Source organism: Amphiura filiformis, chromosome 19 (genome assembly GCF_039555335.1).
Source record: "Amphiura filiformis chromosome 19, Afil_fr2py, whole genome shotgun sequence".
In the NCBI taxonomy this organism is placed as follows: Eukaryota; Metazoa; Echinodermata; class Ophiuroidea; order Amphilepidida; family Amphiuridae; genus Amphiura; species Amphiura filiformis.
The window spans coordinates 5757631-5771708 of record NC_092646.1 but is presented as its reverse complement, the minus strand read 5'-3'; positions in this window follow the sequence as shown (position 1 = coordinate 5771708).

The window sequence follows — 14078 nt, the reverse complement described above, 5'->3', positions numbered from 1 at the left end:
GTTTATTCAAGTACTGTTAAATATCAAAATATCAATTTTTAATGATTTGCCATAAAATGTGTATTAAATTGCAAATTTCAAAAATCAAAATTATTTGATATCAGAATGACATTCTTCGTATTCAGAATGCAATTCGATATGTCTGATGTGCTCTAATGTCCCACAATAAATACTGTCCAAACGTTCATACCCCAGCCCTTAAACCCCTCCGATTTAGCACAGTGATCTCAAAACAGTTATTTTGTTGTCTCAACAGTGCCTGTTAATATGAATTACTAAAATGTACAATCTTACTAGGCGGTTACCCGTATTTGGTGGTTCTCGGCTGTCGCGATTACCTGACATGTGGTGACTACCCACCAAGTTTCATGCCCATACAATTTTTTCACGGCAGTGAAATGATGCCACTTGCACCCACATCTCATATGCACAGTTTATCCCTTACATACCCTGTGTCTTGAATAGCTATATAGCCCACCAACCTTGTAGTTAAAGAGACTAGGAAATAATTCCTAATATCTCATACCTAAATTTGTATGCCTTTATCTAATCTTGCCCCACTGACAACTTACTATTTAGCCCTTGGCCGGGGAAGAGTCTGTTAAATGTAGGAATTTTTTAGCTTTTTTTATAAACATGTTTGTAATTGGCTTATAGCCATCACATGGTGACAATACACATAACTGATTGGTTACCATGTCATGGCCAGGCCTGATCACAAAATAAACATCATCTGTATAGAAAACTATGCAGTAGGCGATTTACTTCAGAAAATTACTACATTGCACAAAACTAAGTCCATTATCTATAGTTAATTGAATGTTTATTGACTCTGATAACCCATGTGTATAAACCTGTATAATATTGGTGTTCAGTTTTAAAAACAGGACCATGACCCTGACAAAAGCTAGCAAGAGCAAATGGCTGTGTAATCAGTGTTTACTTTAGTGATGAAGGCATCTTGCAATTTTCTTAGTATACTTATAGCCAAATTTGTTTCCTGTATAGGTAGCTTAATCAAAATTCCTTTAAAAAAGGAATGGGGCGCCCAATGTGAGCTTGGTCGTGATGTGGTGAATTTCATGGTGTTTAGATTTGGTATTATTATCTCTTGCAAACCCGGTGACACCTCATTATAGAAATCAGACCTGTCGATAGGTTGTAAGAGGGATAGCCTTTTCCAGGCACAAATTGCGCCATATAAAGAAAGTTTTGCTACTTTGCAACACAATAAAAACTTAAATGCAAAATGAGATCCTGTAGGTGACTCCCGAGGGGACTTAAAAAACTAAATGCAAAATGAGGTTTTTAAAAAATATTGTTTTCCAGAGTCAATACGCAGGTATCATTATTAAGCCTCATATCACCTATTTATTGTCGAATAACGGAATAAGTGCAGAGTAGGTTAGATATGAATATTAAATGTTAGAGACCAAAGTAGTTCAAAGTACATGTACAATACACCTGATCCGTGAACTTGTCTTTTTTAAAGACAAATTCTTGTAACTAATGACTTCAGATGACCCCTGGTGATTCCGAAATAACCTGACTAAAATCTGGCTCTAAATGGTGACTATACCCAACGGTCTGCAGGGTCTTTTGTTCTATTCCGATTAGAGCGCTGACATATTGGAAAATGTTGCCAATCAATATTCATGAGAGTGTACATTCAACGTCCAGTTTTCGAAATTGGGTGACTTGTGTTTGGCAGGTGTGAAATACATCTGACTGGGTGTTTTAATTACGTAACGCATAAAGGTTTTGGCATCATTGAATGGCTGCCTAGTGCTGTTATGTGCTTATTTTCTAATAATTATTTTCTTTATTCATCACTTTCTTTTCCTTTCTCTATTCTTTCTTATTCCTACACTTCAGCAGTGGCGCGCGAAAAATGTTACCATAGGCATATTGAAGCTAAACTGTTGAAATATGGGACAAGTGGAATAAATTCACGCGAAGCACTAAAAAAATTGGCATTTTGTGGCTAACATGGCCAAATGAGGTTGATTTCGACAGAATTCCACACACAGTCGTCAACATGGGGTGGGGGGGGTGATTGTATGGACAATCCCCTGGCAAAATATTGGGGATTTATCCCCCCGGATCTATACGCCATCGCTATCCGTCTCCCTCTCTCTCTCTCCTTCTCCCCCTCTTCCTTTCTTTTTCTTTTTGTGTGCTGATGGCGAACACTCAGTCACACCCTTGGGTTTAATCAGGACAATAAGTACCTCTCACTCAAGTGGGCGCTTTCACATCATGACATTCTTTTGATGAATTTGATCACTTATTGACAGTAGCCTGCCTGGTAAAGCGTTAATACGCTGTCAGGTTAGTTACCGATTTAATGGCGGAACTCTTTTGTCTTGAACAAAAGGTACCTACCTCTCGATGAATAGCTTGGCGGATTTTCAAATCAGCACAAAGTTACAATGCGTTATGTAATCTATTGTACGGTGTCTGATCTCCGCCAAACCCCCCCTTTTATAATTCATCTCCCCAAATTTTCAGTTTTCCCCCTTTTTCGAAATGCTTTCCCCCTTTTTCAACTATTTTCTTTTAACTTTCCCCCTTTTCAAATAGTTCCCCCTTTCGACTTTCCCCTTTTCAAATAGTTCCCCCTTTTCGACTTTCCCCTTTTCAAATAGTTCCCCTTTTCGAATTTCCCCTTTTCATATAGTTTCCCATTTTCGAATTTCCCCTTTTCATATAGTTTCCCCATTTTCGAATTCCCCTTTTCATATAGTTTCCCCTTTTCATATAGTTCCCCCGTTTCGAATTTTCCCCTTTTCATATAGTTTCCCCTTTTCGAATTTCCCCTTTTCATATAGTTTCCCCCTTTTCGAATTTCCCCCTTTTTTTCATATAGTATCCCCCCTTTTCGAATTTCCCCTTTTCATATAGTTTCCCCCTTTTCATATAGTTTCCCCCTTTTCGAATTTTCTTTTCACCTTTTACATAATACCATTTTACAGATTTTTCCCCCATTAAAATAGTTTCTCCCTTATTTTTTTATTCCCTTTTTTTTTACTCCCTTTTTTTTTATTCCCCTTTTCACGATGCGTAGGCTTTTCCACACGGACCATCTATAGTACCGTGCATTCACGTCCCATGTACTTCGATATTGAAATAGGTCCGGCCTACACGTTGAAAGCACGTGATTGTCTGATACAAATTCTTGAGCTAAATAAAATGAATAAAATGATACTTATTATGTAATTTATGAATACTATAGGATATAGATCAACATTTAAGAATTCGAATCAATTAGATTGGCTTATTAATCGTTATTATTTTGGACTTGTCTCGACTTTTAAACTAGAGCGGTTACCGCACCATAGCTGAACCATGGGGATTTGGCAGTATATTGTGATATATATATATCTTTATAACCCCTTAATGCCCTTAAATGAATATTAAAATATTTTAAACATGTTTAGAATGTCATAAAGATCATTGTATTTAAATATCAGCTCAATTGGAGCATTTTTGAAAACTTGACCTTTGACCCCTTTATGACCCCTGCCGCGGCCTGAATGATCTTAAATAAATATAGGAATATTTTAAACATGTTTAGAATGTCATAAAGATCATGGCATTTAAATATCAGCTCAATTGGAGCATTTTTGACAACTTGACCTTTGACCCCTTTATGACCCCTTAATGACCTTAAGTGAATATTAAAATATTTTTAACATGTTTAGAATGTCATAAGCATCATTGCATATAAATTTCAGCTCGATTGGAGCATTTTTGGTTAAAATGACCTTTTTTGACCCCTGTGACCCCTTGGATGACCTCTGATTTTAGGAAATATTTTTATTATATTCTTTACTTCTTTCTCTTTTATTTGACACCACTTGGGGGTTCATACCTTCGCGGCGTTTAAAGATATGTCCATTTTAGACCAAATGGTTGGTAAGTAAGTAAGTAAGTAAGTAAGTAAGTAAGTAAGTAAGTAAGTAAGTAAGTAAGTAAGTAAGTAAGTAAAGCAAGTAAGTAACATACACTCATATAGGCTGATACCATTTCATGGTTCAGCAAAAGACTAGGCTTAAGGGGGTACTACACCCTGTCCAATTTGCGCCTATTTTTGCAATTTTCTCAAAAATTATAGCACATTGGTGACAAGTAAGATATGTATATTATAGGGCAAGGACTACAACTACTGTACTGAAAATACAGCAACACAAAGCAAGTAGTTATTGATTTATTGATCAAATATTGGTTTTCCCTCATTTTTGACTGTAACTCCACAACTGTTGGCTGTGCTGAAATAAAATTTCCAGTGCAGTAGTTGTAGTCCTTGCCCCTATAATATACATATCTTCCTTGTCACTGGTCAATGAGCTATAATTTTTGAGAAAAATGCAAAAATAGGCACAAAATTGGGCAGGTGTAGTACCCTTAATTGCTACTTAATTCTTCATCTAACATATAGGGCCTACTAATTCTTTTTGGATTTTTGAGGCGTGCACCACTGACCGAAGTCCCTGGTTCATTTGTCTGGTCAATTGAATATACGCCATAGAGCCTTTGATTAGAAAGCACATTTTTATTGTTAACGGGATTGTTGACAAACAAAGAATAGCGAAAATTACTCGGAACTGGCTTAAAAATAAAGTTGCATAAAATCACACAGCCACACTTGTCATAAATATGCAATGCCCATTTTGTCCAGGCCCGTTTTATAAATGTATGCTTTTATTGCCATTTCACTGTTAAGACCGCTTGTTTTAAACTTTGGTGCTAACTTTAAAAAAACACTTTTGAATAATTATATAGCACAAACAATTCTTATTATCTAGGCTTCTGTAACAATGGCAGCCAGTTGTTTGTTGTCTCTGACATATCCCTGTTTATAGACAAGTTCTTCACAGGCTTTCAAACATTGCTATGAATTTGACCAGCATAAATATTTATGCATGCCATTTCACCCGTTTAACATTCTGAACATCATTTGGTTTATCAATCATATCGGATTTGCTCTTTGTACAGCCCCTCTATAAACGTGCATAAAAGTTGACGGATCCCTAACCCATTGAATTTAGCGGCGCTTGCACAACAGGCTATAAATCTACCTACGTTGGTATCCAAATTCATGTAGAACGCCTTTCCAATAATGGATGTAGCGAAATGAGCTCTAGTGAGTGCACGGTACTCTCCAGGGTCCAGGCTTACTGGTAAAGCCTACGCACGGAAAACGGGGAGTACCCAAACAAAAAGGGAGTATTAAAAACAAAAAGGAGTATTATTTAAAAGGGAGAAACTATTTAAAATGGGAACCTATTTGTGAAAAGCGGAGGAAAGTTAAAAGGGATTATTTGTAAAAAGGGGGAACTATTAATTTTACAAAATGGGTGAAAATAAAAAGGGGTATTATTTGTAAAGGGGGTAATTCGAAAACGGGGAAACTATTTGAAAAGGGAAATTAAAAAAGGGGGAAACTATTTGAAAAGGGGGGATTCGAAAAGGGGGAAACTATATGAAAAGGGGGAAAGTCGAAAAGGGGGAAACTATTTGAAAAGGGGGAAAGTCGAAAAGGGGGAAACTACAAAGTTTGAAAAGGGGGCAAGTCGAAAAGGGGAAACTATTTGAAAAGGGGGAAAGTCGAAAAGGGAGAAACTATTTGAAAAGGGGGCAAGTCGAAAAGGGGGAAACTATTTGAAAAGGGGGGAAAGTCGAAAAGGGGGAAACTATTTGAAAAGGGGGTAAGTCGAAAAGGGGGAAAGTCGAAAAACGGGGAAAGTTAAAAAGGGGGAAATATTTGAAAAAGGGGAAAGCATTTCGCAAAAGGGGAAAACTAAAATTTGGGGATATGAATTATAAAAGGGGGAGTTTGGCGGAGATCAGACACCGTACTATTGCGCCTCCACGAATATGATACATCCGTGACTATACCCACCAAGTGTCATTCCCATACGACAGTTTTTACTAATTTAACCTCAGCTAGATGATCCCGAAATGACCTCCCCAAAATTTGACCTCAGATGACTCCTGGTGACCCCAAAATGACCTTCCAAAAATGTTGGCTCCGAATGTTGACTATACCCACCAAGTTCCATGCCCATATCACAGTTTTTACTAATTTGACCTCGGATCACCCACCCACCAAATTTGAAGAACGTACAACCTGTCCTCTAGTCTTTGTGAAAAACAGTTTTTACTAATTTGACCTAGATGCCCTTGGGCGACCTTGATTCACTAGCCAATACAAACTTGTTCTGTCTCTGGTCAAGATGTACCCACCCACCAAGTTTGAGGAAAGTGTGACCTCTAGTCTCTGAGTAAAATTGTTGTTACTAATTGACCTCAGATGACAAGAATCTTAAGATTTGGTATATAAAACAAATATTGACTGCTTTTTATTCGGGGAATGGTTAAAATTATAGTCCCGCAGTGATCTCAAAACCACGACTATGCCCCTCGGCTACGCCTCGGGGCATAGTCATGGTTTTGATCACCTTGGGCCTATAATTTTAACCATGCCCCTCATAGCAGTCAATATTTGTATAATAGCCACTGATCATCTCCATTTTTGAGTCCACACCACCAAATCACACCACCAAGGTAAATGGCCGATAAAAAAAATCAGTGTTTTTATTGTGAGAACCACACCAGGGTTGATTTAATGGGAAAAAAAGTTAGAAAGAAGGCTGATGTGCCTATTTTTTTGTGATAGCTGTACTTTGTGGATGGTTTTCTTATTATCTAAGTATAAAAAGATTACATTTGTCACAATTCTGAAATTTGAGGCACGTTTTTTGTTCTTCTTCGCCAGATGACGTCACTACATAGAATCAGTGTGCTGTAAGATTGACAGGATGTACGTAGTTTTCGACGCGTCACTGCGAAAAATCAAGCCGCTTACCTACCCAATATTTGTTGGTTTTATGGTAGAAAATATCATAAACAATAGGTAAAATGGTGTTTTGAATGAACCAGGGAGGTTTAACAATGAGAAAACGACCAATTCCTCCATACCTTTTAACACATAAATGAATAGGAACTCTATTTGGTGGTGTGGAACCTTTTTGCCTTTGGTGAATAATAAGCTTTATTAGAATGTTTGAATCTCGCGCGTATGTGTATTATATACAGCAGGAAATGAGAAAAAAAGTGGAAATTTAGCAAACAAATGCCCTAGCACCAACAATTTTTGGATGGCAAAGTTTGTCCAAAGTCACCCCTGGGTTTGGACACTGTATTCAAGTGCATGTCCAAAAAGTCACCCCGACCTGAAGAGTAGAGCAAGAGGGTGTAAGGGGCTGTGCAATAATTATGAGCCCCCGGGGGTGAGGTAAAATTTCCAAACGGCTCGCCAAAAATCGCTTGCCCCCCTCTCGGCCCGCCAAAATCGCTTGCCCCCCCCTCGGCCCGCCAAAATTCTTTGCTCTCCCCCCCCTTGCACATGGCAAATTGTTGGATCCCAATTTGCAAACCTTAGGCCAATGGAACTCGATTATCAGTTTCCGATTGGATGTTTGAAAGAAAGGATGAGGTCGTTATTTCATTATTCATTATTCGGTCTCTTTTCATTATGTCAACAAAAACAATGATTTTATGAACAGCTTTCTACAAATTTAGGTACCCCACCAGTACCAAAGTATATATATTGTTGAAAGACCATCTCAAAACAGAGGCAATAATACTTATTTCATCTTTACAGACATTTTGCAACAGATTGAGAAAAGATTTAAATTTGTTTTTATTAAATTTAAAATGAAAAGAAATTGGCAATTTTTGTAATCACTAGAAACATGATGAGGTAATCCTTAAATTTCCATTATTTACTACATCCTCTACCCCTACAGCTAAGAAAAACTGCTGATTATGATCAGCAGGGGATGTCAGCCATTTTGAGAGTTTCAATTTTGATTATTTCCATCTCAATTTTGAGATAATTGACTTTTTAATAAAAATAATAAAAGTTTTGGTCAAATTGAAAAAGTGATGCCAGTCAGCGCGGAGGTCAACCCAAGGGGGTGACACTAAATTCACGGTTGTTCTATTAGCAACGCAAAATCTATGAAAAATTCAGCTGGTTTACTAGAGCAGTGAGGCCAGTTATCGATCCGTTATAGCTCGTTATGAATAATTCATGTTCGACCCTTGGATCATGTTAATTGAGTTTGGCAAATAACAACGTTGTTAGTTTTGCGAACTTTGCCTGTTCAATGAGAGTATAGCGCGCCCCCAATACATCTGGGCACAAAACAGGCGAAAACGATCCAGTTTAATGAAATGGCGGACGGGTATTCCCATCAGGCACCAGTGATATGTTTTTTCAAAGAAAGTCTACTAATTTGATATGAAATGACATTTTGCAATAGCAAAGTCAAAATTAGGACTTGCTGTCAATAATATGAAGGAAATATGTGACAGAGGCAAGGTGGGAAATACAAGTAGTATTTAAGTTATAATAACCTTTGATACCCGACCTGAACTTCCATCATGGCGCCTTATTCGTCTTTATGTATTTCTATTATGCTCTCAAGTAAAATAAAATACCAATCTGCTCTGAGCAGACAATGTTACTTGGCTCCCAGCATGAATTATTGATTTTATACGGAAGTAAAGAAATGCACAGTGTATGTGCATGATGTGCAAGCATACTCCAAATATTTACGGTAAATCTGAATAGTGGTCACATGTTAACATATCATGTGTTCGGGAAATCACGTGGCAACATTTTAAGATTTCAGGCTTGTTTACTAGTTAATTGTGCATGTTATTGAAAAATAAAATAAAAATACTTATAATTTTAAATAAAAGGGCAAATAAATAGGCTATATACATAATAATGATAATACTGAAACGTGTGTGACTAAAATCAGTGGTTTCAAGATAAATTAAAAATACAACTTGCAATTCAACATTTTTGCAATTACTCAACATTAATAGGGTGGTTCAAATAAGGGGATAGCATTTTCTTCGGAAGGGGGGGGGTCCCAAATATACAAAATGTCGGCATCAATAAAATTGTGACCCCCCTATTTCTGCAACAAAAATTTGATGACCCCTTCTACCGATACATCTTACCTCATTTTTTTTGAATAAAATAAACACACTATCTGTGGTCATCTTGTGACTCCCTACATTTTGGTCATCAAATATTTTATGACCCCCCCCCCCATTTTTCTTTTCAAAAATGTATGACCCCCCATATATATGGGAAACCCTTTTGAAGAAAATGATAGCCCCTAAGAATCTCAAAAGGATGCAAGCAATTAGTGACTGACAGTCCATGGTAGAGGGCAAGAGGGATTTCCCCCTTTTTATTCCCCCAGACAGCTGAATAATCACAGGAAATCCATTATTTTCGGCATTTTATGTAAATTTCACACCCTCATCGAGTCAAGAAAAAAATCCTAGCTCCGGCATTGCAGTCGATTATTGGCGGGCATAATAAATACTACTTAGGGACTGATCGTTATTTACGGCAGGGGGGGTAATGGGTGTTTTGGAAAAATATTGACAAAAAAATTTGCGTTCCCCCTCGCGTCCGCTCAAAATTTTCGGATTCCCCTTGTTTTCCCGAATTTCTCCACTCCCCCCTTTTGATTCAACAAAAAAATTTGTGTTCCCCCCTCAAGACCCCAAAAAAATGTCGGGTTCTCCCTCAAAATGCCCATTTCCCCCTTTATTGCATCGTAAATACCGATCGCTCCCTTAGGGACACACCATTTGTTTATCGGGGGGGCATGAGAGTTTGTGTCAGGCAGTATTTTTTTTCCACCAATTTTTTTCTTCAATTTGTTGGGGGGGGGGGGGATTTTTTAAAATCATCAGCGAAGCGAATTTTTTCCCGTTTTACTAGTGGGGGCGAAGTTTTTTCGTCTCACTAGTGGGCAAAGTTTTTTCCCGTCTTACTATCGGGCAAAGATTTTTGTTTAAAAAAAAACCTGTTCCCCACCTGGAAATCAAATGGTGGCCCCTTATGGATGATTGAATGGAAAAAAATCATGATACAACAAAACTGATGCACATGAATGTTCCAACTTGCTGTTATATTTCTCATTTTTATTTAGTAGTAGTAAAATAAAATAACTAAATTATTTAATCCAAAAAGAATCCATATCTTCAATGCGAAGGGTCGGAGATTTCAATTGATCGTCGGCTTTTCCTCCCACCTACATGCACTTTGGGTGTAGATCGTCAGATTTGTGAAGTTTGCTTCGGTTGGGTGTCAGAGGTATCAATTTTTAGTGATTTGCCATGAAATGTGTATTACATTGCGAATTTCAAAAAATTCAAAATTATTTGATATCAGAAGGACAAAAAAAAAAAAAAAACCTGGAACACTTCGGCCTGCGGCCTCATTGTGAGTGTCCGTGCCACGGACACGTAGCGTGCCTACGCTGGCTTAAGGGGTACTACACCCATTGATTTTTTTTGCATTTTTTGCATTTTGTGAAGAAATTACAAAAAAAATTGGACAAAGTGGTATGCAAAATGAAGGGGCAAATCTTCTCGTTTTATTGGTGGTATCGGTATCAATGTAGCTTACATGCTTTTACAGATAGAAGCCAAAAGGAGGTACATCACTGATGATTTAAATTCACTTCATTTTGGAAAGCTTACTATCAACGGATTTCGTTAAAATTTTGGATATGTGTTGCTAACACATTAGGGAAATAAAGTTGATATGTAAAATGGGAATAAGTGGTTCCTGATTTCTTTTATGACTTCATGAACTTGGTGCTCCACAACTATCAAAAAGGAACTGGTTAAAATGCTTCTATTTTCAATGTTGAGCAATATTTGTATTTTTAACTTGCGACATTATTGCACTGAAACTTAATTAAGCCATAGGTAACAGGTTACAACAACCATACTACAGCAATGATGAAAAAAATTGTATTTCTTGTCACCTATACAACCATATTGGGTAGTTTTCCGTAAGCTTTACTTTTGTGATTTTGGTAACTATTTTATATTTATTTGTGAAATCCGTCTCAACTAGGCATTCTAAATTGTACTCACCATTTACATCCCAAGGTATATTAGTATATCCACCATGCACTTCTCGATATATATCCAGTTAAAGACAGAAAATCAAAATTATGCCTCATATGATATCATAGACTCTCACATGTGTATTCAAAATTGATGCTTAAATTTGACCTGAACCAATTGACCTATAACCTGACATACGGTGACCTAATAGCCTTTTCTTCTCCTAACAACTAATGATTATGCATCCATTGTATAAGTGTTTATTTAATTTATTCAGTGTTATATCATGGTAGGTATTTTGCATGCGCCACTATAGATTTTATATAGAGAGTATAACAAAGGATTTAATGTATTCTATTCATGTACCCTACTTGAACATTTTGAAAAGAATAAATTATGGTTTGTTATGAAACACAGATCTGAGTTACTAGGTTACAGTAAACAAAAAATATATAGGGCTAAAATGACTTACTAAAATGGTTGAAAGTCACTTTATATGTAGATATATTTTATAAGTTCAGGACATGAGGTGATAAACATATATATGTACTTAATAAATTTGCAAGAAAAAAAAGAAGAGGGGTACTGATGAAAATCGGGGTATTATATCGCCTTAAGACATAGTGACATTCAAACATAGTATTTATTCGTCAAACCTGGTCAAAACAGACGAAACACTACGTCCTCAGAGTTGGTAAATACGTCATCTGCTTAATTATTCATAGCCCGGGGGAGGCACTATATATCTGAAATGGCAGGGATGTGCCTCGGCCATGTTAAAAATAGGGGGCATTCAGGTCAAATGTACAATTACAAAAATATGGGGTCATTCAGTACACAACCTGAATAAAAATGGGGTCATTCGGTATAAAACATTGAAAAAGGATGATCATTGGGGTAACAAAAAGTAAAATGGGAGTCATTGAGTACAGGATTGCCAAAAGAGTATCATTAAGTACACATAAATAAGTGCCAAACTGCGTAAAAACAACTTGGCCACCTTGGAAATGTGAAAAATCTCATTATTTCTGGAGGAGAACACAAATACCACCTAAATTTGGGAATTAAAAGGGGGGGGTCATTGGGTATAGCAGGAAATAAAAAAAGGGGGTCATTGAGTACATGAATTTTTTTAAAGGGGGTCATTGGGTAATAGGTAGGACCATAACACAAAAAAAGGGGTCATTGGGTACAAGCCGGTTTGAAAAAGGGGGTCTATCCGATCCCGAGGCACATGATGCATATCTGTCATGGAAGTGCCCCCCCCGGGATTCATAGGTACCTTGAACGGCTGGAATACATGGAATACCGAATCAAAAACAATCATGGGGATAACGTAATTTCGGCCTGGTGGGTTCAGTCTTCACTGACAATGGGCTGTTCCAGATAATAATCAATCCCCCCCTATAGAGGGCACTGGAATTCCATACTCTTTTTGTATGTACTCTTGTCTGGAATTCCAGACTTTTTTCACCCAAACTCCTTCGCAATCATATAATCCAAACCTATAGAGGGCATCGGAATTCCAGGCTTTTTTACCCCAGCGCGTCGGAATTCCAGACTTTTATTCCCCCAGCGCATCAGAATTCCAGACATTTTTTACTCCTTTTTTCCCCCCAACGCGTCGGAATTCCAGACTTTTTTACTCTTTATTTATGGAATTCAAGACTTTTTCCCCAAAACTCATTCAAAATCATGTACTCCAAACTATAGAGGGCATCGGAATTCCAGACTTTTTTCCCCGAACGACGCATTGAATTCCAGACTTCCCCAATATCGCACTCTTAATAACTGCACTTCCAGACTGTCTTCCCCATGAAACGCCTTCAAACCCATATATTGAGAGCGTCGTACTGCCACCCACCCCTCATTTGCTCGTTTATCTGGGCAACCCCCCTCCAGCCTGCCAAGAAACCTTTGCCTCCTCCCTTGACACATGCCATGTTTTTGGGATCCCAATTTACAATATGGCCAAGTCAAGAGAGGAGGGGGTATGAAAATTTGCCAATTTAAGCATTTCCGTACGTGTTTTTAGAGCGATTTATTTAAAAGGTGGCCTATGTGTGCAAAAATCGCCCCCTCTCTTGGTTAGCCAAAAATTTATTGCCCCCCCCTCCTCTTCAGCTGCTGCTCCCCCCATTTTACCCTCCCCAGGGCTTGTGATTTAATACTGCATAAGAGCCATTCCACGTCAACTCCAGGGATGTGCACCGCAGCACCTCTTCAATTTTTTTTCTGTGTGGTGGTAGATATTGATGAGAAAGTAAAATCCTGAAAATTTGAGCTTCGTGCTCCATTTCGTTTTCCCGTGGCATCAATTTGAAATTTAGGGGGGTCAGCGTAAACAATGTGTCGCAACGCGAAAGACGATGTTTGGAGGTCCATAAATGTATAAAGAGAACCCACTATAACTTTGAAAAGTATTTATCCTGGGGTGCTTTTTGTGTAGAATTCAAATCTGGCATCAAAAACTTGTAACTTTACTTTAAAAGATATAGGGCCCTCAAAATGCAACTTCGACCATCCAGAACCAACTTAGGGGGGGTCAGAACTCCAAAAGTAAAAATAATTTTATTGTCCATTTTTTGCCAGTCAGAGCCCTTTGGTAGGACATTACTCTTATCCCATATTGAGCCTATTAGAATACTTTTAGTTGAGATATTGCCCATGCAAAACTCCAATTGTACAATTTTTGTACATTTTTACCCCCCTGAATTGAAAACCAATGTCAGACATTTTGTCCGACCATCAACTTCAGGTATGTTGAAAATATGTTCATGGAAAACATTTCTGAGAGATAGTGGCTTGGGGACTTGATGACTTTGCTTTAAAAACATCAGTTAGGTTTGTCTACTCCATACTTCATACATATGAGTCATTCCATGTCATATCAAAAAATGAGTTTGCTGGTCAGTGGTCATCCCCTCATCAGATTTTGCTGAAAATCATTTCTAGCATACCTCTATGGGCATAATGAATACATGGAAAAAATAAATGCTCAACTCCAAGCGGTTTTGGAGATATGGCTTGTCAAAATTTGACGCAGATCCCCACTTTTTGCTCTCTCGAGTCGCGTCGTTGAATTAGTCATGTTTTGGGACACTCATTGGGCTATTCCA